Below are 23,457 nucleotides of genomic sequence, written 5' to 3' on the forward strand. Positions count from 1 at the left end.
GCAGTGGGGATGCCGGAGCCTTTCCCCACTGCCAAAGTCTTTCCCTGCAGCAGGGAAGGACTTTGGTAAGGGGAGCTGCTGGAACCTCTCCCCGCTGCCAGTGTCTTTCACTGTATTGGGGAAAGGATCTGTCGGGGGGAGACAGTGGGACACTACACTGCTAAAAAGAGCAGTATAGATGTGGGAGGTACTGTTTGGGTGTGTAGAGAGCCGTGTAGGGTACATACCTAAGCAGTGCCTCACCGTCTACACTGCTATTTATACCCATGCTAGCTGGGTGTGCAGTGTCTGTACGCAGTCCCACATAGCATTCTGATAAGTAAGCTGGAGAAATGCGGGCTTGACAGAACTACCATTAAGTGGATCCATAATTGGTTAAACCACCACAAACAAAGAAGTAACTATTAATGGAATGATGTCATATTGGAGGGAGGTATCAAGTGGGGTTCCACATGGATCTGTTCTGGGTCTGGAGTTGTTTAACATCTTTATTAATGACTTGGATGTAGGCATAGAGAGCATACTGATCAAGTTTGCAGATGACACAAAGCTGGGGGGTTGCCAACACTTTGGATGACAGAGCTAAAATTCAGAGGGATCTTGATAAATTGGAGAACTGGCCTATAGACAACAAGATGAAATTCAACAAAGACAAATGTGAGGTGCTACACTTAAGGAAGGAAAAACAAATGCACAAATACAGAATGTGGGATAACTGGCTTGGCCGCAGCACTGCTGAGAAGGATCTGGGAGTTGTGGAGGATCACAACCTCAACATGAGTCAGCAATGTGTTGCTGTTGCAAAAAAAAGCAAACGCAATTTTAGGTTGCATTCTCAGAGGCATAGCATGCCAGTCAGGGGAGGTGATAGTACCGCTCTACTCAATGCTGGTTAGGCCTCAGCTGGAGTAGTGTCTAATTTTGGTCACCAGTGTACAGAAAGGATGTAGAGAAACTGGAAAGGATCCATAAAAAAGATGGAAAAAAGTTGTTCTGTTTTGCCACAGAGGGTAGGACAAGAGGCAATGGGTTCAATCGACAGCATAGCCGATTTAGATTACATTTCGGGAAAAACTTCCTAACTATAAGAACAGTAGGACAATGGATCAGACTGCCTAGGGAGGTTGTGGAAGCTTATTCACTGGAGGTTTTCAAAAGGAGGCTGGATAGTCATCTGTCTTGGATGGTTTAGACACAACAAATTCTGCATCTCTGCAGGGGGGTTAGACTCGATGACCCTTGTGGCCCCTTCTAACCCTATGGTTCTATGATTCTAAGTGTAGTCCTTTCCTTAGTATACTGTCTACATAGCGCTTCTAATCGTTGCTGGCCCACCAAGTGAGAACCAGGTGATCATCAAACACAGGACATGCGTAGATCTGTGCTCCACTCACTGCTGCTCAATCATCAGCTTAACAACCTAGATGTTTTCATCTTTTCTTCATCCCTCCCTACCTGCTGAGGTATTTAGTTTGTAACATCAGCCACTGATGTATGAAAGGAAGACCAATGAGTGAATAGTATGTACAACATCGAATTTTCGTTTAGTGGGAAAATCTTGCTTTGCAGTGCTTTGTCACTGCAGTTAGTAACCAGTTGGTCTCAAATGTCCTAGTTATAATGAACCAGAAGAACCCACAAGCTGCAGTTCCATAACATTTGGAGATGCATTGTACCCCGTAAAGGCTCTATTCTGCCGGGTTGTGATACTTTATCCTTGATCCAGCAAAGCATTGAAGCACATGTTTAAGTATGTGAATGGTCCCATAGATCTCTATACCTTGCAGGATCGAGCCAATAAAGAATTTCTTCCAAACATCCTGACTCAAATAGTAATATCCAGGAAGGTATTTCATTCATTTTAATGTCGCCTTAAAAGGAAACATTCCTAGCTACAAATCCTTAAATGTGTAGACATATTTCTAGACCAAGACAAGGCATAATCCAGCAATTCTCTATTTGGGGAGTGGAGGAAAACTGCGTGGGATTGTCTAAATAAACATAGGTAATAGGAAAAACCTCCTCTCTCTTTTTGAGTTCTGTGGTGGCAGAAGTTAGTTTTGAATGTATTCGTCTTTGCTGAGCTTTTAACGAATTAAGAGTAAACTGAAACATATTGAAAAAGTCTATAATAAGCAAATGCTCCAGAGAGACCTTTTAGTGGCAAGGTGATTAATAAGGGACACTTCTGGTAATACTATCAAAACAGTGGTACTGGGAAAGCATGTGGAATGTCCTAAATTCAGGGGAAGCGGTAAAATTCAGACAAATGAGCCACAACGATTTATATGCCTCTTTACTATTTTTCTTCCTAGAGGTGTAAGGGGAATAAACTATGAAAACATTACTACAGCACTAGATTCAAGGGAAAACTCAGTATAGTAAGATAAGCAATTTAATTTCACATCAAAATATTTTGTACGGATCAATTTTTGTCTTACAACGGGTGCATTCACTATACAGACTTCTTTTTTGTGAGCCTCCATCCGTAACTCTGGCACTATCTAAAGAGTAACACTATAAAGAGTTCAAAAAGGTGGACACGTTTCAGGGCGTGAGAACACGGTACAGTATATATGAGGACATGGTTTCAAACCTTATTTCCATGTGCGGGTTCTCCCAATTCCCCTTCTGTTTTTACTACCCTTCTCTGTTAGGAACAAAAGTCTCCAGTAGTTGGTGAGTATAGAGGGGTTACCCTGGATTGATCTGTAACAAACACCACATTCAGTCCCAGGGGTACGTCCAGTTCAGCCCTGCATTACTCATGTCACCCAGTCAGTTTTTTTTCCCCTGCTCTTTGTCCTTAATGCAATTATTTCTTTATTTCCTTTAAAGGCATTTATTTTGCAGCTGCTGTGGCAGCTTATAGTTGTCATATGTGATGGCAAAGGCAGAGAACTATAGTTCTGTAAACTTAGCAAAGGTTAGGAAAGTATTGAGATGAAATAATGTGAGAATTTTCTGTCTTTTTTTATACTTCATTTTTGCAAAATGAGAGCAAACCTCTTGTAATGTACTTGCATAAATTATAACGTTTTGGCACCATTCAAGACGGCCTTAAAAAAAAATTAGCCACCCCAACACAGGAGACAAAGCGGTCTTCCAAAACCAAAATTATGTGTTGTGCACTAGCATTTAGGAATCAAAGATCTCTGTGTGTGTGTGGGCTCTGACAAATGCAATTTTTTTATTTATTTGCAGAAACTTCTGTTAACAGTTAGATTACTTCAGGAGTTCAGGAAGGACTGAATTCCCTGCTTGGTCTACATGAACAAGGGTTTTTAAATTGCTACTGAACTGTGGTATTTTATCAGCCTTTCTGTTCTCCAGACTCAGTTACCCATAGACTTTTTAAACAATGATTGTGCAATTTGAACGTAATTGCTCATCACAATTCTGTGTTTGTTGGCTAGAGGCTATTTCTGAAATATCTTATGTCTTACCCGGTCTGTTGTTTCCATTGGCACTTTTATAACGGTCGTTTCTTAACAGCTGTAAGTGGCATTAATAATAAATATTTAATTGCTGTTTTCTGCAGTATTTAGATGCTCTGGTTGGTTTGGATTGCCAAAGGGTGATCATGTTTCTAAGAATATTGTTCGTGTTTGAATTATTTATTAAAACATTTTTCTCAACAAAAGTGCCATATTTATATATCAGCAAATGTACAGGTACTAAAGATATGTTTCAGCAAAAGTTAGGGGGAAACCTTTTACTTACCCAATTTAGTATATAACCTCTTTTGAGGTTTCTTAGCAGTGGGTTAATTGTATTTAAATTTCTGAGGACCATGGTGAAAGATGTGTTGCAGTTGTTTCCACCATCATATTTGTGAGATGATAAATATTTCTCCACTTGAGTGTTAACCTTATCCAGGTCCATCTACTGTTTAAGTCTTCCTAAAATAGTTGAGAAAAACATCATCCCAATAGCTCCATGCCTGTGTGAGATTGAGCATGCATTGGAAGGATTATGCATGTTTCTGTTCTACTCGATGCTCATAAAATTTCATATAAAACTACTAAATGCTTAAGGCATGAAACCTAGGAACACTGTAGCATTGTCTAGAAAAACTTTATGCAGGTGCTCCTTGACTGTACTGCAGCAGATGGTTAGAACAGGTTTTGATTTTTTTTAAAGTATTATAAAAAAAACAAACTTCCCCTCTCAGAACACCTTGTATCAGTTGTGAAATCAGAATATAAAGTACTACACAAGTAGACTTGTGACTGTTAAGCACTTAAAATAACATTTACTTGCCTTACAACAGCTTATGAAGGAATTGATCTCGATGTATATTTTATAGAAAATTTTTCTTAAGGAAGGTGTGCTGTGCTATTAGGCTTATATGCAACATGCATGTCTCCTCACTGTATTTAGTGAAATTACTAGAAACTGAAGAAACAGTAGTTTTTACTGAATGAAAACGTAAAGTACAAAAGGAACTCTCTTGTCCGTGGAGAGGAGGGCCCTCAGATTTTCCTCACTATGAAAAGTGTGGCATTTGATTTAAAAATACAAAGCCTAACACAATTGAAAGTTCATAAAGATAAGGCGTAGGCTTTGCTACATTCAGTTCAACAGCTGCTGGAGCCGAGTTGGCATGATCAGTTCATTTCTTTTAGCCTTGCTGAAATGAAAAGTGAGGGAATGGTGTCTGAAATGAATCAGTTTGGATACTAGAGGGAAAAAAAATCTTAAAAAAAAAAAAATCACACTACTCGTCTGTTCAAGTCTTATTGGACTGGGAGTGAACACTTGGCAGAGAGTAATAGAGGATACACTAGGCCTCCTAACCCATAGGTCATGTACTAGTATTGGATGAGACATCACCCTTATAAAAACGAGAATGCAAAGACTTCCATGTGTTTGGCACTACCTCCAGGAGCACAAACTAAGAGTCTGAGGCTGCACACACTTAAACATAAGGTGCATGGGAGTGCTCACGTGAGTAAATTGACTTACTTGCATATGTCTCCATAGGACTAAGGCCTGATACTGTAATTGCTGACTACTGGGCAAAGTATTACTAGCATGAACAGATTCAGTAAGTCAATGGGGATTCTTACCCTATAGGGCTGTGCAGAGCAGGAAGTGCTTCACCCAGTAGTAAATGCCCGGAGCGATAGACCTGGAAAGCTTTGTGTTTATCATCCTTCTGTCCATGAGATCATGTAATAGGAAGAGGGAAATGTGACACAGTATCTCTCATAATAAGGTTAATGGCTATCTTTGTTTCCATAGGATATTTCGTCCTGTGATGGGGTTCACAGGCCCCACAATAAACCAGAGCAAGGCATGGGGCAGTACTGGGCTAGGGAGGCCCTGCCTCTAAGGAACTACAGGGCATGCTCCATGTGGAGGGACAGTTTAAAAGGGTCCAGGTAGGGCCTGGGGCAAAGGAGTTACAGACTGCACCAGAAAGTGAGGCTGATCCTGGAGCTGTTGGAAGAGTGACTACAACATGGGTAAGGCCACACCGGAAGCAGTGACCCATATCCCCCGTTTTGAGTTGGAAACCCACAAGAGGCCCCGAAGAATGGGTCATTGTCCCCTGGCAGGCTAAGCTGATTCTACTAGGAATGTGACCGTGCTCCAAATAGAGGTGCCACAGCCTGGTAGGAAGTGTCCCAAGGGAGTGTAACTTGGGTGGAGCGGTGAGTGGTCTGCACACTGCAACACCCCTTTGGGCCCTGAGTCAGGAGCCAGTGGAGTGGTTGGGCCTGCTCCCCCTCCTGCTTCCTCCGCATCATGACAGAACCCAAAGGGGAGAAGAAGGGGGATGCAAGAGGGACTGAGGCTTGCTGTGTATGCCCTGGCAGGGCCCCCTCCAGAACAAGCAGATAGAGAACTGTAGACCTGACCACCAGGCCAGCTGGCTGTTGGGTGGGCTCGCTAGAGGATACATAAATGGCTCCCATTACTGTGGCATCTGAGTGTCTGTTAGTCACTTGTGAATTTACTCCCTTAACCTTCTTGTGAGCTAAGGTGCTATTATCTCTGTTCTACACATGGAGAAATTGAGGCCAGAGAGATTGAGTGACTTGTTCCAAATCTCCACCAGAGTCTGGGGCAGAACCAGATATTGATCCAAGAATAAGTGCCCAGTCCAGTGCCTTATCCAGAAAACTATCTTTCCTCCTTTTAAGGCCCCAGTTCAGGAAGGTACTTACACATGCGTGTTACTTTAAGCACAGGTGTAGTCTCACTGAAGTCAGTTAACGCTTGTGCTGAGCCTGAATGTGAATATTGTGACCCAGATTAGGATGTATCTTGCAGTCCCCAGCTCCAAAGGAGCCCTTCCTCCGTTAGGCCACAGCATCCTGCTATTTGTGTACCAGACTCTTCCACATCGTACATTTTGTTGATACCTCATTTTATAAAATAAACTTTTGTAAACAGAGCTACCAGAAAATAACCATTGGTTCTTTATACAGGTTCTCTGCTGCATGAGAGACCCAGCCAAGGGGTAAGAGTTCTAGAAAGCGTGTGTGTTTTCCTGTGAGTTCATCAAGGAGAGAGAAAGGGGTTGGTGGTAAACAGAACTAATGCCAAGTGCATTTCACGTTCCACAGAACTAGCTCTCTGCAGAAATCTTACTGCGTGTGACAGCAGTAGGCAGACAAAAAGAAGTGAGAGAGTGGGCATGTCTAGCTATAAACATGAGCAGAACTAAGCACAATTACTAACACAATTTAGTTTACCATACACTTCTGAAATCCCTGAGGGAGGGGAAAAAAATAATTTGTCCCATCTGCACTACATCTTGAAGTCGGAGGTGGAAGCCAGAACACATCTCCACTTAGGGTGTCCAGATAGCAAGTGTGAAAAATCGGGACAGGGTGTGGGGGTGTAATTGGTGCCTATATAAGAAAAGCTCCAAATACGGGGACTGTCCCTATAAAATCAGAACATCTGGTCACCCTGTTTCCACTCCACCATCTAGTTCTCAACCATAGCCACACAGCCACTTCTAAAGGAAAAATTCCTTCTCCCAGAGCTGACATAGTAACACGGATGATGTTTCAGCTACTCTAGCTTTATATTCAGTGCACCAGAAAATGTACGTTTCTGCTTCAGACCCTGGGAAATTGCAAAGGGAGGCAACTGAAGGGTGTAACAATCCAACAGCAATGCAGGCCTTGAGAGAATAAAGAAAGAAAGAAAGTTATGCAGAAGTGGACGTGTGTAACCAGTTTAGATGTGCTGTGTGTAATTAATCCTCTTCTGCAATGTTTGTTTAGACATTATAAACATATGAATCTTTCTCCATGCAGTACCTCAGAGTATTTTCCTTTCTGGTAGGTTTACCTCACACAGATATTCTGGAGCAGTGCTGCGTACTTGTGCATTTGCCATTTTATGGGTCCTGCTAGTAGCTCCATATTTGAGGTTGCCAGAGTCCTTCCATTTTTGACTGTAATTTTCACCCATTTCTAATTTTTTTAAAAGAAAAATCCACACTCCTTTAGAGCTGGAATTTCTCATGCTTAATCTGTGCACAGGTGATTTATGGTGCTAGTGGGGCTATAATAGAAATGCACAATATTATGAAGTGAATTGAACAGACCATGCTGAAATGTTTATTGCTGTCTTTGAAATGTAACACATTGGGATGATGGTGCGTCTCCAAGAAAGAGTGAGAGCTAAGCAAAGCTTGGCTCTCAGGGTATTTTTAGTATTCCAATAAAAGACTATGCTTTTAAAGGAAGTCGCTTATTGCCATCTTGCAATCAAGAATGCACAAGTGTTCCAGGGAGTGCAAGAAATATGCTTCAAGAATGTAAGAACCATAAGGAACTAATCATTAAATATTCTCTCTTCCTTTTCCACTCCCCATCCTCCTCTGATGGAGACACTGAAAGTTTTGTTGTCTGTATGTAAAACTCAGCCATTATGAGTTTAAAAAAGAAATGAAGTGCCTTCAAAGCCTGTCCCATTTTCAAAAGCTCCTATTCCCCCGTGACTTGAGTCCCATTGGCTAGGGATACCATTTTGAAAAGTGCCTAAGAGTCAGGTTTGTAAAGGTATTTAATCTGGCCCTAAGTGATTTTGAGAACCTAAGTCCCAGTTTCAAAAGTGACTGAGGCACTTAAAAGCCTGAACCCAGGTCTGCGCTACATGCAGAGCAGTTTTTCATCCTATATCGCTTAGAATAAGTCTGAGAAGAGACTTGAACCTGTTTCCCACGCCCCTGGCTAGTGCCCTAACCACCAGGAGAGAGAGAGCACATGCTCGCATCCAAAACCAGATATATCAGCCAGTTTTGTTTTCATGGAAATGTTGGGAAGGTTTTGAGTTGTTCCAGTGCAGAACAAAAACAGATTTGGAAACCTTGAAAGTTACCACGAAACAGAATTGTCACTTCTGGCCAACTCTATCATTGTCCATATTTCCTTCTGCTTTCTTCCCTTCCACACATGCCATGTGTCATGACATGGGCATGTTAGCCAGCGCCCTGCTGCTTTATTCCATGCAATTGAGGTGGTTAAAACCATATTTTTCAATCAATTTGTCTCCATTCAGATGTTCAGACATGCTTTAAAAAGCCTAGAAGTGCTTGTAACTGCTATCACATGCAGCAGGCATGGCAGCCCAAGCTTGTGTAATTGTCCCCCTTCACCCACACCCGTAAGTACCCTTGATGCTGTTGCATAAATTGGCAATAACAGCATGCCCTGCGTTGCCACTGCTTTAGCTTGTGAAACTTAGCAGTGGAAGCTTTGTGAGGTATATTGACTGACGCCATTTCCCCACCTTTGTTTGTTTTCCCTGTTTTAATCTGTTACTAAGAGCTTGACTGGCATGCTCAGCACAGTGTGACACACAGAGGAAGACGTGCATCTTTTCTCATGGCTCTTACAATGAAATATCAATTTGGGGCTGGTGTCTAAGCGGATGTAACATACCTCTACCCTTGCAGAATCCTCATTGGGTAAGTGACCCCAATTTAGGCCCAGTAAGGATCCCTTAGGCTCCTGTGCTCATCTGCTTATTGATGTGTCATTTATGCCCTTGGTGTTTTTTGGCTCACTGAGATGGACTGTAAGGAAGGAAAGCCCTGCTGGTGTAACTCGTACGCTGAGGGGCCTGAAGTCACATCTGCCAACAGTCCTGGTTTAGCTGGGATTGAACACCCATCCCAGGCTCTTGGTATCCCAGCCAGCACTCTAGGGTCATTGGCAGGTATGCTCCCCACTCGGCTGCCCCGTCTGCTTCAGGCAGCTCTAGCCTAGCAAGGAGGGTAATCACTGTTTTTTTCATACTAGAGGTAGGAGTGGAGTGCCAGCACTTCCCTGGCCTAGGTCCTCCACAGCTGCCTGCTCCACACTCCAGGAAAAGAACTAGCATCTCAGTGGTGCTCCACTCTGTCTCCCGGAAAATCACTTGCAATCCCCCCTGCTGGCCTCGGCTGTAGTTACTGTGCTAGAGGGAACAAGGCAGCAGAGTGAGGAAAGTGTCTGTGAGGGTGGCAGGGTCTGAGCTTGAGAGGGTGTGTGGATGTGTGCACGCAAGGAAGGGTGTGCCAGAGAAGGAGTGCTGCCCTGGGGCGGCAGGTAGGCAAATTGCTGGAGTGCTGCTCTGCTTACCTCTCTCTGCTCCTCAGTGCCCCCTGCTGGCTGCCTCCCCTTGCGGGAAGCCCCTCTCCCCCCCTTCCCATATAAGGATGAGTGCCACCTAGCCGTGAGGACCTGGTGGGAGGCCTGTGATCATGCCAGTGCAGGGAGAAAAGTCCCTTCAGTGAGAGGAGCAGAATGAGGAGCAGTAACGTTTTCACAAGAGAGTTTTGCAAGTAAGCAGCTGGAGCACTGTGTTGTGCTGAACTTTAGGATTATTTCTGCTTTTTTTCCTTTCCCTCCTAAGAAAATGGCCTAAAATTCACCCGATCGTCCACATGACCCTTCAGCACTTGGGAGCCTCTCGGCCCCCATGCCCCAGCCTATTAAACTAATTGTCCCTGACAAATGTGTCCTATATTGGCAACTGTGAGAGCACAAGAGTCACAGGGAAGTTGACTACCAGAGCGCATGAAAAGCAGTAAGTTACAGTAAAGCTCACTCTTTCTTAACCCCCCCTCCCCTGTTTTGTTTTGTTTTTTCCCTGACCCACCCCGTCTTCTGGCACCTTGTGAGGTGCAAGTCTGACTGACCCTATGTTACTGTATCTTAAGCTGTGAGGAGTCTGGAAGAAAGAGTAAACCAATTCAGACTCCCTTAGACCTGCATCTCAGTTTGGCCCGAAGTGTAGACATTCATAGAGAATCTCTCCTTGTTAGCTCTATAATCAGCTTTTATTTTCTGAAGGGGTAAAATACCCCTGAGCAGGGGAGGCCTGTGTACCATTTAGGCACTGTTTTGAGGGGCTAAGAGGGATGTAAGTGGTGTCCAGGCCCTGTGCTAGCTCCTTGTGCAGGGGGCAAATTTCACCTTCAGTGTCGCAGGTACAGGGGAGATTTTCTTCCCTTGTTATCCAGCGTGGCTGGTTTAGTTTGGGTTGGGTTTTTTCCTTCTGGTAAAACTTAGTGCAGGATTGTGAGTTTCTCAAACCTTTAGGAGTCCCGTTCCAAAGTATAACGCAGTTATTCAGAAATGCAGCACGTCACTTGACCCGTCTTACATCCAGGTCTCACTCATGTAAGGGAAAGGCAGCTGCGAGGGGGAAAATTGGAAAATGTGTGTGTTTTTAAAAAAAAGAAAAAACAAGCCACATCTGAAAATCCAGTAACTGTGTCAGCTGATGACCTTTTGGGTTGGAAATAGGTTGATGATAGCAATGTGGGGATGGACAAGGAAAGCCTATGAAGTCACTTTACGGAGAACAAAAGGAAAAAGCATTTGAATGTTTCCAGCTTCTCGCTTGATGAGATCTTGGTGACCTTATATACAAACATCTCCTATCTGATGCTTCCTGTAGAACAGACATCAATACAAGGCATCAGACAGAGGTGAGAGGATGTTGCCAACTCCACCCAGAAAACAGGTGATGTGTGAAAAACACCCAAACTGACTCTTAGGGGAAACCTGTGTGTTTACATTGTTAGTTTTTATTATTATTATTTGTATTGTGGAACTACCTTGGAGCTCCAATCACAGACCAGGACTCCACTGTGCTGGAGAGACCCAACAAAAGGATGGCTCCTGCTCCAAAGTAGCTTTCTTGTATACTGTAATCAGCTGGCGTCTCAACAAAAGTATAGAAAATTAAACACACAATTGTGTTGTGGTTATCACCTGTCAGAGCTCTCCGCTGAAATATGAGCGCAATATTAGGTGGGAATAACAAAAGTGTTTATAAGTGATGTTTATGTCTTTGAATGGCTAGAAAAAGCTTATACCATTTTTACTAGTAAATCTACACCCAGTATGTATTTGGGCAGTGATGAATTGTCTAAAAATGTTTCATTTGTTTTGCACTCATACGGAGGTAGGGGTAATTCAGACAGCTAATTGCCTCGATATCAATTGTTTTAATGTGCTTCACTGAAGCTGCAGTAATCCAGTAATGTTTGTTTGAAAAAAGGTAAGCGGAAATGCTGCTTCTATGATTGTGCTATGAACTAATTTGTATTGTTTATAAAAAGTGGATAATAGTTCAGGTTAACCAGATCTGGCTCCACGTTCTCTATCCAGCAGACTTGCCTGGAAATCGGGACTAATAGATTTTATTCCCAGTTCTCTCTCTGTCTTTTCTGTGTTTCTTAGGCTTTGTCTACACTGGCACTTTGTCTGCGCAACTTTTGTCATTCAGGGGTGTTTAAAAAAAAAAAACACCCCCCAAACGACAAAAGTTTTACCGACAAAAAGCGCTGGCGTGAATAGCGCTTTATTGGTGGAAGGAGCGCTTTCCTTCCAACAAAGATTCATAGATTCATACATATTAAGGTCAGAAGGGACCATTATGATCATCTACTCTGACCTCCTGCACAACGCAGGCCACAGAATCTCACCCACCCACTCCTGCGAAAAACCTCTCACCTATGTCTGAGCTATTGAAGTCCTCAAACCATGGTTTAAAGACTTTAAGGAGCAGAGAATCCTCCAGCAAGTGACGTGTCCCCATGCTAAAGAGGAAGGTGAAAAACCTCCAGGGCCTCTTCCAATCTGCCCTGGAGGAAAATTCTTTCCCGAACCCAAATATGGTGATCAGCTGAACCCTGAGCATAGGGGCAAGATTCACCAGGCAGATACCCAGGAAAGAATTCTCTGTAATAACTCAGATTTCACCCCATCTAACATCCCATCACAGGCCATTGGGCCTATTTACCATGAATATTTAAAGATCAATTAATTGCCAAAATCATGTTATCCCATCATACCATCTCCTCCATAAACTTATAGAGTTTAATCTTGAAGCCAGATAGGTCTTTTGCCCCAACTGCTTCCCTTGGAAGGCTGTTCCAAAACTTCCAAAACTGCCGCTCCTGGGGGGTGGACTTTTTTTGTTGGTTGGAGAGCTCTCACCTGCTGACAAACAGCAGCCACACTGTGCGCCTTTTAGCAGCACAGCTGTAGTGGCTCAGCTGTGTCGCTAAAAGCTTCGTAGGGTAGCCATAGCCTTAGACAAATCACTTAGCATGTCTGTGCTTTAGTTGCCCTATCTGTATAATGGAGATAAGATGCACCCATCCTTCTTTAAAACGTTTGGAGAACCTTCCGTTCATTCTTTACCCTCTCAAATACCTGCCTTCCCATGTAACTGGTTGCTGACTTGGTGTCTACATAGATGTACAGTAATCGGTTAAGTCATGCTTCCATATTGTTTTAAAGCAATAGACCTCAACCACTCTAGTCATTGCCAACATACCTTAGAAAAGTGTGTACCTTAGAAAAGATATAAACCAGAGTGTTTTGTAAGGACAAAAGAGGTATTTGGAAACTATAAAGAGAAAAGCTTCTGGTATTTAGAATGCTATAACTATGCTCAGTGAAGTAATCTTCTATCACAGTTAATTTGAAGTTGGATATTAAAAAACAAATTTTCCTGAAAGAGCTTGGAAAGTCTTTGAAATTCCACTTGGAAATAGTTGAGTACACCCTCTGGCATTGATTTCGTTTTTAGAAAAGTAGCAACAGATTTAAAAAATAGCTCCAAAAATGAATTGAGATAGAACAATGATAGCTTAGGGGGAACACTTATCTCATTTCCTTTCATTCCGTTGGGGTGTGCATGTGGTTTGGGACCATAAACTCTGGAGATTATTTGATTGTGGAGACACTAAACATTTTGGATTTAAACTCACTGCACACTTCTTCTGACTCTGACATATATGAATTCCCATCTCATTCTTTCTTTTGCTTTTGATTCATCCCTCACTTTATTTCCTTTGCCAGCAGTCAGCACTTGGTAGTAAATACTAACACATGTTCAGGCTCTGATGGCAAATGATGGTATTAATGGTAATTGTAAGACTTTATTGTGACCAAGCATCCACTATGGTACTACAGCTGACTTCCAATGCTACGTGGCAAAAAGGAAGAGCAGGGGCACTATTTCAGTCATACGTTTAACAAGATGGATTGAGGGATTGTTACAAAGAAACACAAAACCTCTCATGTTTGCACTCAGATCATTAAAGCTTTTGATAAGATTGTCCGTTAATATGGAGCTTTATGTGTAACTCCAAATTTGATAACTTGTAATATTTTCATATCGCATAGTGACCTAGCTTTTGCTTTCCTCCAAATGCAAATGTTCTCAGGGCGCTCAGCTTCTTTCAGACATATTCATTTTTCTTTAGACCCGATGAAACATATGGCTCTCTGAGCCTTTATTAGCTGTTCCCAAAGTCTGTGCTTGATTTGTTGGAGGATTGCCAATGATTTTGGTGTCAGAGTTGAGAAGTACAATTGTAACATTAAATTTCTCAAGTCATACCTGTTAAAAAGAAGGTCAAAAGCAATAAAGTGTGTAGGTTTCTTCGGGTGGGTGAGGGTGTAGGATAATGTGAAATTGCAGACTTTTACACAGACATATCACACTGGGGGGAGGGGGGTAGTTTGGCTGTCACAAAATTAATAAAGAGCAGGCCTCTAGAGGATGTGTTTCAAATGATGCAGGTGTAGCAATCAGGGAGTGTATTTACATGCAAGCCAGCTTAATAGTGTGGGATTTATACTAAAGTGGTTCTTAATGCAATACAAATTGAATACCCTGTCTCACGTTAAAACAGAAAAATATAGACTGAAAGGTTTTATGGCTTTTGGGATGGGGGGGAGCGTGGGTTTGTGATTTATTTAGGGAATATGAAGGAAAGATGGATTTGTTAGGTTGTTTGCCATATAAAACTAGTGACTTTGGTGTATAAATTGAATTCATAGCCTTCCAAGTTGGTTCTCTGATGTCTTGAAGATAAAGGGTTTTTAATAGATTTGTTTGCCATATACCTGGCAACACTGAAAAATTAACTTAATTAAAAATCAGGTAAGGTATTTTTCCTTAAACTGGGACATTAAAAAGAAGTTCACAAAGAAGGCAGCAGTGACGCTAAAGTCTCTCCTTGAAAATTCCTCTTCCCTGCTTTCCCCTCCGTAAAGCAAATACTGTGTTTATAAGTTAGCACTCCATGTCATTTGTGATAGATCTGAGGACTTATTCCTAAACTCTGGGTACACAGTTCTGCAGAGATATAATTTTCTTGGCATGGGTCGCATTATATATCCAGATAATGTAATGCTACACCAGGCTCTTTAAAGTCATTATGTGATATTTTTATTGTTTTTACTTCACTGCATAATGACACAAAAGAGGCACCAATCTACTCTTCTAGGTACTTTTGATGTAATTGAGAATAATAATACACCTAAACCAGCAGCAAAACATCAGAAAACCTCAAACAAGGCTCCACTCGCAATGGCAAGGTTCTCTCCACCAAACCACCTCCTCCATAAATGATCACCACAAAAGCAAAAAAGAGCCTTGCAGGGATCCCCAAAGGTCTGCACACCTGGGCTACTTTGAGTCAAGGGCATAAGATAGTTCCACAGCTGAGGGCTTCTCATGGGGAATACTCTGTTGAGCTGGAGTCCCCTCCATGAGTACCCATGTTAACCACAACTGTGGAACCGGTGGAGAATTACCTCTTATGTAGGCAGGTCCTAAACCATCTAGGGCTTTTTAGGTTGAACTAAGCACCTGAAATTCCATCCAGAAAACCAGCAGGCAGCTAGTGCACAGCACTGAACCCTAGTTTCCTGTGTTCTTGATGTACAAAAAAATCAAACCAAAACCCACACAGCTTACAAAATGGGTGGTCCAATTTGGCATCAAGTTCAGTTTCCAGCTGGCTTTTAACCCTTGCAGAGTTCATCACACCACTCCAAGTGACAAAGGCATGGATTGCTTAGTCAAGTTCACATCCGAAAGAGATGTTTCCCACAGCTGCTATGGTGTGGAAAAGAAGAAAAAAGCATTCCTGGTCACAGCAGCGGTATGATTCTTTAGTACCCCCAGACTGTGAATTCAAATGCAAAGTGGTGGACATGAGCCATCTGTAAGAGGGGGAGAGCCTATCCTTGCCATATGCTTTTATTTATTTCTCCCTGATTCTAAAGGTGCCATCAGTGCTCTGTGTGCAGAACACAGGTTATGAATATGCTTCAGAACTCAGCAGGTTAAAGTGACCATAAAAGGACTTTCACAGTAGAGTTCTCACTCTCCCTCCCTTATCCCCTCTCAGCTGCGTCCAGTGCCCCCTGGTCCCTCTCTCACCATCTTTCTCCTAAAAAAAACAGATGAGCCTCTCAGCACCAAACCTGGATTTGCCAAACCAAAGGGGAGTGGCAAATTCCATGGTTGAAAATCAGGCATGGTGAGATCAAGAGCATCAGATATTTGCAGGGGCCATGGTATCACCTTGGGGGCTGGAGAAAGGGTTTCAGACCTTTTAGGGCCCAAGCCCTTTGGGTTTGCGTAGGTCAAAACTAGTCCTTTAAATTTCACCGGAAATCAGTTGCACAGAGCACAAGTGTAGTGTGTTCTCTTGAGTGAAACGCTTTAATACGCCAGTAGCTGCAATCTGCGCTAGCTGCGGTTTCTAGCTAGCCTTAAGGTGCAGCCCCATTTAAAGCACATTACAACAATCCGGCCTCAAGTGGTAAAGGCCTTGGGAAGCCTCCATCCTAAAGGAGAGGGTGCAACCTTTGTGCTGAGCTCACATGGTAAAAGTTGTTCTTGGGAGGTCCTCCTACCGGGAGGTACAGAATCAGCTGTGATCTAAGATGACCCTCAAGTTGCAAGCCTGAGAAACAAGCAGCAAACGTTCTGCCCTCACTATATTCTTCTTTCATGTCGTCTTGTTTCTGCTTGCATGTGAACCTTATGGCATTCTTACCTGAGCTGTGGCTCAGCCAGCTGAACCCCATTTTCTGTTTGGCAGTGGGTAATTCTCTCAGCTGCACACAATGGGTGGGGTGAGATGGAGCTGGGCGCCATCTTTGTACTGTAGACACTATAAAATCTGTTCCCTCATTAGCTCTCCTGACAGCCCCATGGCTGTGTTGAGCAAGAATGGTGACAGAATGGAACCGTGCACTGAAAATGCTTGAGAGCTGCCTGGGCTGGAGGACAGTTATCCAACACTATGCCCTGGGACCTCTAAGAAAGCCAAGGGCAGAGCCATTCAAGAGTAACTTATCCGCTCCTTCTAGTGTCCGCAGATGTGTCAGCACCAGCTCCTAACTTCAAGAATGTCAAACTGATAAGGGAGTAGGTGGCTCAGGGGACTGGGTCAGATATGCCAAGGCATTCCAACTGCCATCACTTGTTTGTATCTGAAGCAGCTTGGTAGTGACTTATCCCATTGCCATAAGGTAGCTATGTGAAATGAACTGGGGGTCTTGCAGTTTTTTATACCAATATTCACTCCCATTTAGCTGAGGCAGATTGATGGCGTGGTTGTGGGGAAGCTTCCATTGCTGTTGCTATATATAGTCAGGGTCCCAAAGACATCCCTCCTCTGGATCTAGACTCAGAGTGAGTTGTGGGGCTTGCATGCAGGGTGAACAAGAAAAGTTTTTCAGCTACAAAGCAAATGCCTTTTCATTATAGAAATGAAATTAATTGCTTCTTGCTTGCAAATGATACACTGAAGAGAAATATCCTTAATGTAATGTTATGTTTTCCACACTGTCTATCCAGCATATTCCTCAGATTGTTGAAACTTTTGCATGTAGCCAGTAACGTTATATGTCCCCTTTTAGAAGCTTATTACTGTATGTCCTAATTGGTACCATATTAAATGTAAGTAGTCGGTATACAGCAGGTATGGAGTGACTTTTAATGGTAAATCAATAGTCTGATAGAAGCAGACCAGAAAATTTTTGACATTTATTCAAGAGGGAGTTGTCAAAACAAGACATATTTATGACAGAGTTCCTGAATGCCTTTTCAAAGGCTCTTGAATTGCTGCCAGACTCTAAACACGCTCAACTTCCCAGGAGCTATATTCAGCACAATAAGTGGATATTTCACAGTAAATATTGGCATGCCAGAAAATGGGCATTAAACATTGACTTGACAAGCAACAATTGGGTGCGTTTTATATGTCCAATGTGAAAAGCTGTCTCTTCATCAAGTTGTGCTCTTGTGCAGAAACTTCTACTAAGTTCAGACCATCATTACTATTAAGAATTAGAAGTACTCTAAAGAAATGGTGAACATTTGGCCTCAGGCGCTCCCATAGCTTCCATTCCAAAAGGCAGCAGGAGTAACGGAGATTCTTGACGAGTGATTCTTGGCTTTGGCTGGCAGTAGGCATTTGCCGGTGAAACTAATGTGGTTCATTATCATTTTTAAGACAGATTACAATGTCATTTACTGAATAAGACAAACTGCTCTGTAGGGGGAGGGTAGCGCTAAATCCTGATTAGGTTATAAATGGGGAAAATAATTGTATGGTCTCATTCTGCTCTCTAGCCGGTATTTCTTTACCCATCTTTCCAGCATACTTGAAACTCTTGCGTGGATGTTGTAAAGTTACATGTACAAACAGGCCCTGCAGCCTGGTCCACTTTTCAGCTCAGGACATGAGCTCTCACAAACTAACCAAAGTGTATCGTAGAATGGGACTCTTCAGAGGAGGTGCTGAGATTTCACTCAGTGTCTTTCACCCTTTGGCATTGGTGCTGGATCAGCAGGTGTCTCTGTACTGCTAAGGGTTTGCTCCTCTGAAAAAGATGGACAGCCCTGACTGCTGCTTGTTAATATCTGATCATAGTCATCAGTAGGGTAGAGCTGGTCCAAAAAACTATTTTCACAAAAACACATTGAAATTGTTTCCATATTAAAGGGTTCAAAAAGGAACCAATTTAATATGGCTTCTTTCAGTTTTTAAAAATATTTTGAAATTTTTATACACCCATTACTGAAAGAATTATGAAAAATTTTTCATTTCAGTCAGCTCTACGTACAAGTAGCATGTTAAAATGTCCTGCTAAATCCCATCACATTCCTTCTTGAAATTCCTCCTACAATTTCAGATGGAACAGATATTAGCCTCCTTGCAGATGCTTTTTGTGGTGCTTGCGTGTGTGCTGTTAAACAGTTGCCTAGTTTCATCCCAGAGGTGGCTGCATTTCAGTGGTGGATGAAGTGATTCCTATGTATTGGTTCTATATCTCTCTAAGTGTGTTAGGTTAAAGACAGTGTATCAGTGCAAGATTATCCTAATCATAAACCATACCAGAATGAATCACAGTTGCCTCCAGTTTCCCAAACCCCCACTTACTTACTATCTTCGTAGCATCTACCAACTGACGCAAGTGCTCCCTGCAGAAGTTTTTTCGGGGGGGGGGAGGAAGGCAGGACAGTGACATAACTGCCCTCCTCCTTGCCTCTCCTACCACAGAAAGAACTTTAGTCTTCATGGGGCTTTCCCTGTTTCTACAAAGTGGCAGCAAGCTATGCTTGTTCTTCCCCTGACCTTCTATAGTGGGACCGAAACACTCCTGCTGCCACTGTCTCAAACTCTGTTTCTGAGATGCCCCAGGGTGCATCTCAGTGCACTCCAGGTGAAGGGCTTCCATGGGGCATGAGGCTGCCTCATGAAAAGAGAGGCTGAGGTGCAGAGGGGTCTCCCAACTTGTCAGTAGTTTTGACTCCTGCTCCGCAGTCTGCTCTCCCAGGAGCCGGGGTGCTGTTGCCAGGATGATGCACTCCCCTCGCCTGTAGTCTGGGAAGTGAGGGGTTCCTGAGCGAACCTTCACCTGCTCTGGGGCTGTGTGTGGGAAGTGGGTATGTTTCCCAAGGGTGAAGGGGATCTTCACTCCCTAGGTGGAGTAGTAAAGAGTGGGGAGAAGGACCCCGTAGTTCAGTCACTAGTGAAGGAAGGACAGGCTGGTGTTTTCTGTAGCTGTGCCTGGCATGCTAGCAAAGAGTTGTCAGCTCACAGCCCACAGGTTATGGTCTGTTAGTACCTGTGAACCCGCTCGCTCCCCTGATATTCAGCACATGTAGTATTCAATTCATCCTTGCCCCTCTTGGATGGGTGAGCATCCTGGTGGATCCAGTTTGTGTGCTGTCCAAAATACAACTGGAGCTCCTGTTTTGGTGGAGATTCAAAAGCTTAGTCTTGTAGCGTAGCATTTCCCCTCGCTAATGGCTGCGAGATTTAGACAGAGCGCATGTTGAGAGAGAGCATTCTGGATTCCCTACATCTCCAGGATTGGCTAACCTTCAGCAGCATCCATATTCTAAATTCATCAGACTAAGGAACTACAAAATAGCTGTCCATTGTCCAGTGGTTCATGTTTGCTGATTTGTTCCATTGATTATATGCAGATTATTACTTGCATTTCTCACCTTCTCCTCTTTGTAAGCTTGTTAAACGAAGGTCTGCATCAGCATTTCTCATACTAGTCACAGATGCATCTGTTGTTTCTTCCATTCTCTGTAAGTCCTGCTTACCTCATCACTGAGTTTTTCATGTGAACTTTCTTTGAGATGTTCCTTAGTGATGGGATGTTTACACTTCACAGTACTGAAGCAAGAAAAGCCCAACAGGCAGAGAATCTAGAGTGCGTAATTACTGTCAAATCGTGTCAATGAGATTATTTATGAAAGCATGTCACACATTTTGCAATTTAGTGGGCACAAAACAACTTTATAAATCCATATCCTTGTAATCGTCTACTCCATATAGGCTTAAAAGTATTTGTTGATGATGCACATGGTTATCTGCTGCTTACTTTAGTGTTTCCAAACAAAACTCCTAACTTTATGTATACCAGTTTCCTTCAAGGCGCAAAACTTATTTTTTTTATTTTTCATCATGCTCTGCTGCTATTGTATTTCACTTTCTTTTAAATCTCCTGGTCATGCTCCTATTGCATGTTGGCAACATTTTGATTAATCCTCTGCTTTCCTGAAATCCTGCTGTATAATAATTCTGTTGATAAACACATTTACTTGGGAGTTATCACAGAATAGTTATGTCCAATTAATTTTAGTTTGTATCATTACTAATTCATACCTGTAGAGTATTTTGCAAGAAACCAATCTCAGTTGTCTCTTAATTGCTAAAATCTCTGAATTCAGTTACATCAAAACTGCACTGAGGATTTTGACCCTCTAAAACTTTTTCCGACAGCGCAAAAACATATTGGACAGGCAAAGTGTGTCACTATAATCACATGCCTTATTTCTCCCAATTCCAGCAGCATCGTTCACTCCTAACCATGCCGTCAGAGAGAAACACCCCAAAATGTACAGTACATTTTAAAAATGGAGACTGAGTTCAAACATGGTTAAAATGTATCATATTCTAAATTTCATCTGATGCCTTTGAAAGTTAATGGTCAAAGTACAAGTTTACAGGTTAATTGGTTTGGTTAAATGCACTATTCTTTCTCCTTTAACAGAGGAAAAACAAATATCTCTCTCTACCTATATCTGTGCTCATGTTTAGCATCCATCACTGGAATATCTACATTAACATGCACTAGGGAACTTGGAATGTGTGTCAGCAGGGTACAGTTAGTGCACGACACTCTAGTGCACACTAGATTTTACACTCCTGTAGTGCAGACTAATGCACAGTGTAGACAAGTCCTCAGTGCCTCTCCAGAATTGCAAATAACAACCATCAATCTCTCTCTTCCTTCTTGGGGAGCAAGTTCCCTGATTACAGGCCAGAGTCTTACCTGGTGCAAGTCTGCATAGCTCCAGTGGACTCAGCTTGCTAAATGTTAGCTGAGAATCACCCCTGTATTCTTGGGGCGGGGGGGGGGGGGAGAGGTGTTTGTCGGGGAGAGAAAGTTACTGAGGGAAAGACAAGTAGAAGAGAAGAGTTTTGTGTTCATTTCTGTACACAGTGAGGCTCAGGGCTGCTCTCTTCACCTTCCAGAGATGAATTCCATAGGTTAAGTCCAGCTCCCGCTTATGTCTGTCTCCTGCCCTTATGAGACTTGGTTTGTTGACAGGCTCATGGCTTCAATGATGCACTGCTGTCATGGGAGATGATGGTTATGGAGAGAGAGCTGATCTCTTAGGTAGTTAGAGCTAACGCTGTGGGAGGGTTTTGACTATAGCAAGGTTCTCTATTAAATGGGCAGCCGTGCATAGGGCAGAGCACCAGGGTGATGTGTCAGGGACAACCAGTGCAGTTAAATTGACAGGCTGGAATGTTTTATTCTTCTGGAGCTTTTTTCGGGGCATGTGGCTCCAGTATTTGATGTGAGTTGCGATAATCAAGGCTGAAGGTCACAAATGGATAGTTCACCAGGGCAGTGGTGAGCCAGGTGGCTGGGGCAGCGTTGCAGTTTGCCATCCTGGATCTTTGGAGTATCCAGTAGCTTTGAGAAGACCCAGAGGACCCCAAGGCTGTGGATCAGCTTATAGTTTGAAGGCAGATGCTCTTGATCAGGGAGGGAGGATCTGTGAATCACTTCTCTCTTCGTACTGGCTTCTCCTTAGTGTTGCCTGGGTTTAGCTCTCGACAGCTGCTCTTCCTCCAAATGCTGGTGTTGGCTAGTGTTGGGAGAGCTGGGAGGGCTTATATGTCATGTACAGAAGAGGTAGAGTCACGTGTTGCCTGAGTACTCTGCCGGCATTTCAGCCATTTTTGTCTCACCGTGCTGTATGTGACCAACGGCGCTATCAGTTCTTATCACAGGTCATTTGGGGAGGGATGGGGAATGGCCAGTAAATTTCATGGACCAATTCCACTTAAAAATTAGCAGACGCTGTGTAGAAATTGTTGGGAAGGGTTGTGTGTGAGTTACTCTGCACAGATCGCTTGCTTTCATTTTTCTCTTCCGTGGTAGTCAGTACCAGGTGTGTGTGTATGGTAACAGGATCGTTAATTAAAAACTCCTCTGGCCCTGTGGCTTATTCCCCCGTGAAATGGCAGTGCTCCATCACATGGTCATTGGTTGCTGTGTAAACGAACACGATGGGGAGAGGTGCTCAAGGAATTTAGGTTTAAGCCCCCTTTGAACATCAGTGGGTGTTTTGGGGCCTAACACCCATAGGCTCCTTTGAAATTCTCGGTCAGAATGGTTTCCCATGCAGCACCAACAGCTCTTTAAAGAATGTGTTATCTACCCTGAGATTTATGATTATTCCAAGAGTTTCCCAATTAGAATAAGAGCTGATGGCCAAGAACAAGTATTAGGCTAAATTAAACATGTTTGACTCTCAACAATAGTCGACTTGTTTATCACTGGGGAAGCATGCTAATATTGGCTTCTATGGTGTGTTAATTTAACAAACAACTTTATTAGGAAGAGCCAAATCCATGTCTAGTGCTGTGAGATATTGACCGGGTCAGACTGGGCACGTGGTACTAGTTCTAAATTCAGATGAAAAGTAAAGTTGGTGGCAACCACATTTCACTGGAAAAAAATATGGCCCACTGGCATAGAAGCTGTTTCTGCACAGAAAACATGACACTATTTATGAAGAGCCATGTCTAATATCCTTTCCACTTTGGAAAAAGAAGTTTATTTTAATACATCCTTTTTAATTGCTATGAGCTGGACTTGTAAATATTGTAAGTAGTTGAGTAATAGTCATCTGTTAGCAGACCAAATGGAAGGGACATTTTTTCCACTCTTTGAGCCCTAATATGGTTTGCCCGACTCTAAAGGGGATACTTTAGTGCGGATGTTTTAAAAAAAAAAAAAAAAAGTCTGTTTAATAATTCAAAGATGGTTTAATCTGAGGGGAAGCCGGTGTGTGGTGTTCTGTTGAGTGAAATGCATAGGACATTGTGAAGCTATCCAGGAGGTTTTGCCAGGTGTTCTAATGCTAGGGGACTTGTCATTGTTTAGGAAAGAGAAGGGTTTATTACCAAAATTTGCAATGATGCACTCCATTTGCAAGATGTAAAACTTGTATTTCAGTTAAGAGGGGCAGGTTATCTCCCTTATGTTTTGGAGGTTAGAGAGTACTGCAGCAGAGTTAGCTTCATCTAGCAAGATATCACAAAACATGGTCTGGGAAAACCACTGTCCTTTT

At 42.8% G+C, this 23,457-nt stretch overlaps 2 protein-coding genes across 2 annotated transcripts in view; one reads left to right on the forward strand and one right to left on the reverse strand.

Annotated features, from left to right (window-relative positions):
- STX8 (syntaxin 8) overlaps window positions 1-23,457 on the forward strand; it is a 176,156-nt gene that overhangs the window by 150,741 nt on the left and 1,958 nt on the right. The gene's annotated exons all lie outside the window — the stretch shown is intronic.
- Window positions 1-23,457, reverse strand: part of NTN1 (netrin 1) — a 280,603-nt gene that overhangs the window by 1,317 nt on the left and 255,829 nt on the right. The window lies entirely within an intron of this gene.

Source organism: Caretta caretta, chromosome 14, assembly GCF_965140235.1.
Source record: "Caretta caretta isolate rCarCar2 chromosome 14, rCarCar1.hap1, whole genome shotgun sequence".
NCBI lineage: Eukaryota > Metazoa > Chordata > Testudines > Cheloniidae > Caretta > Caretta caretta.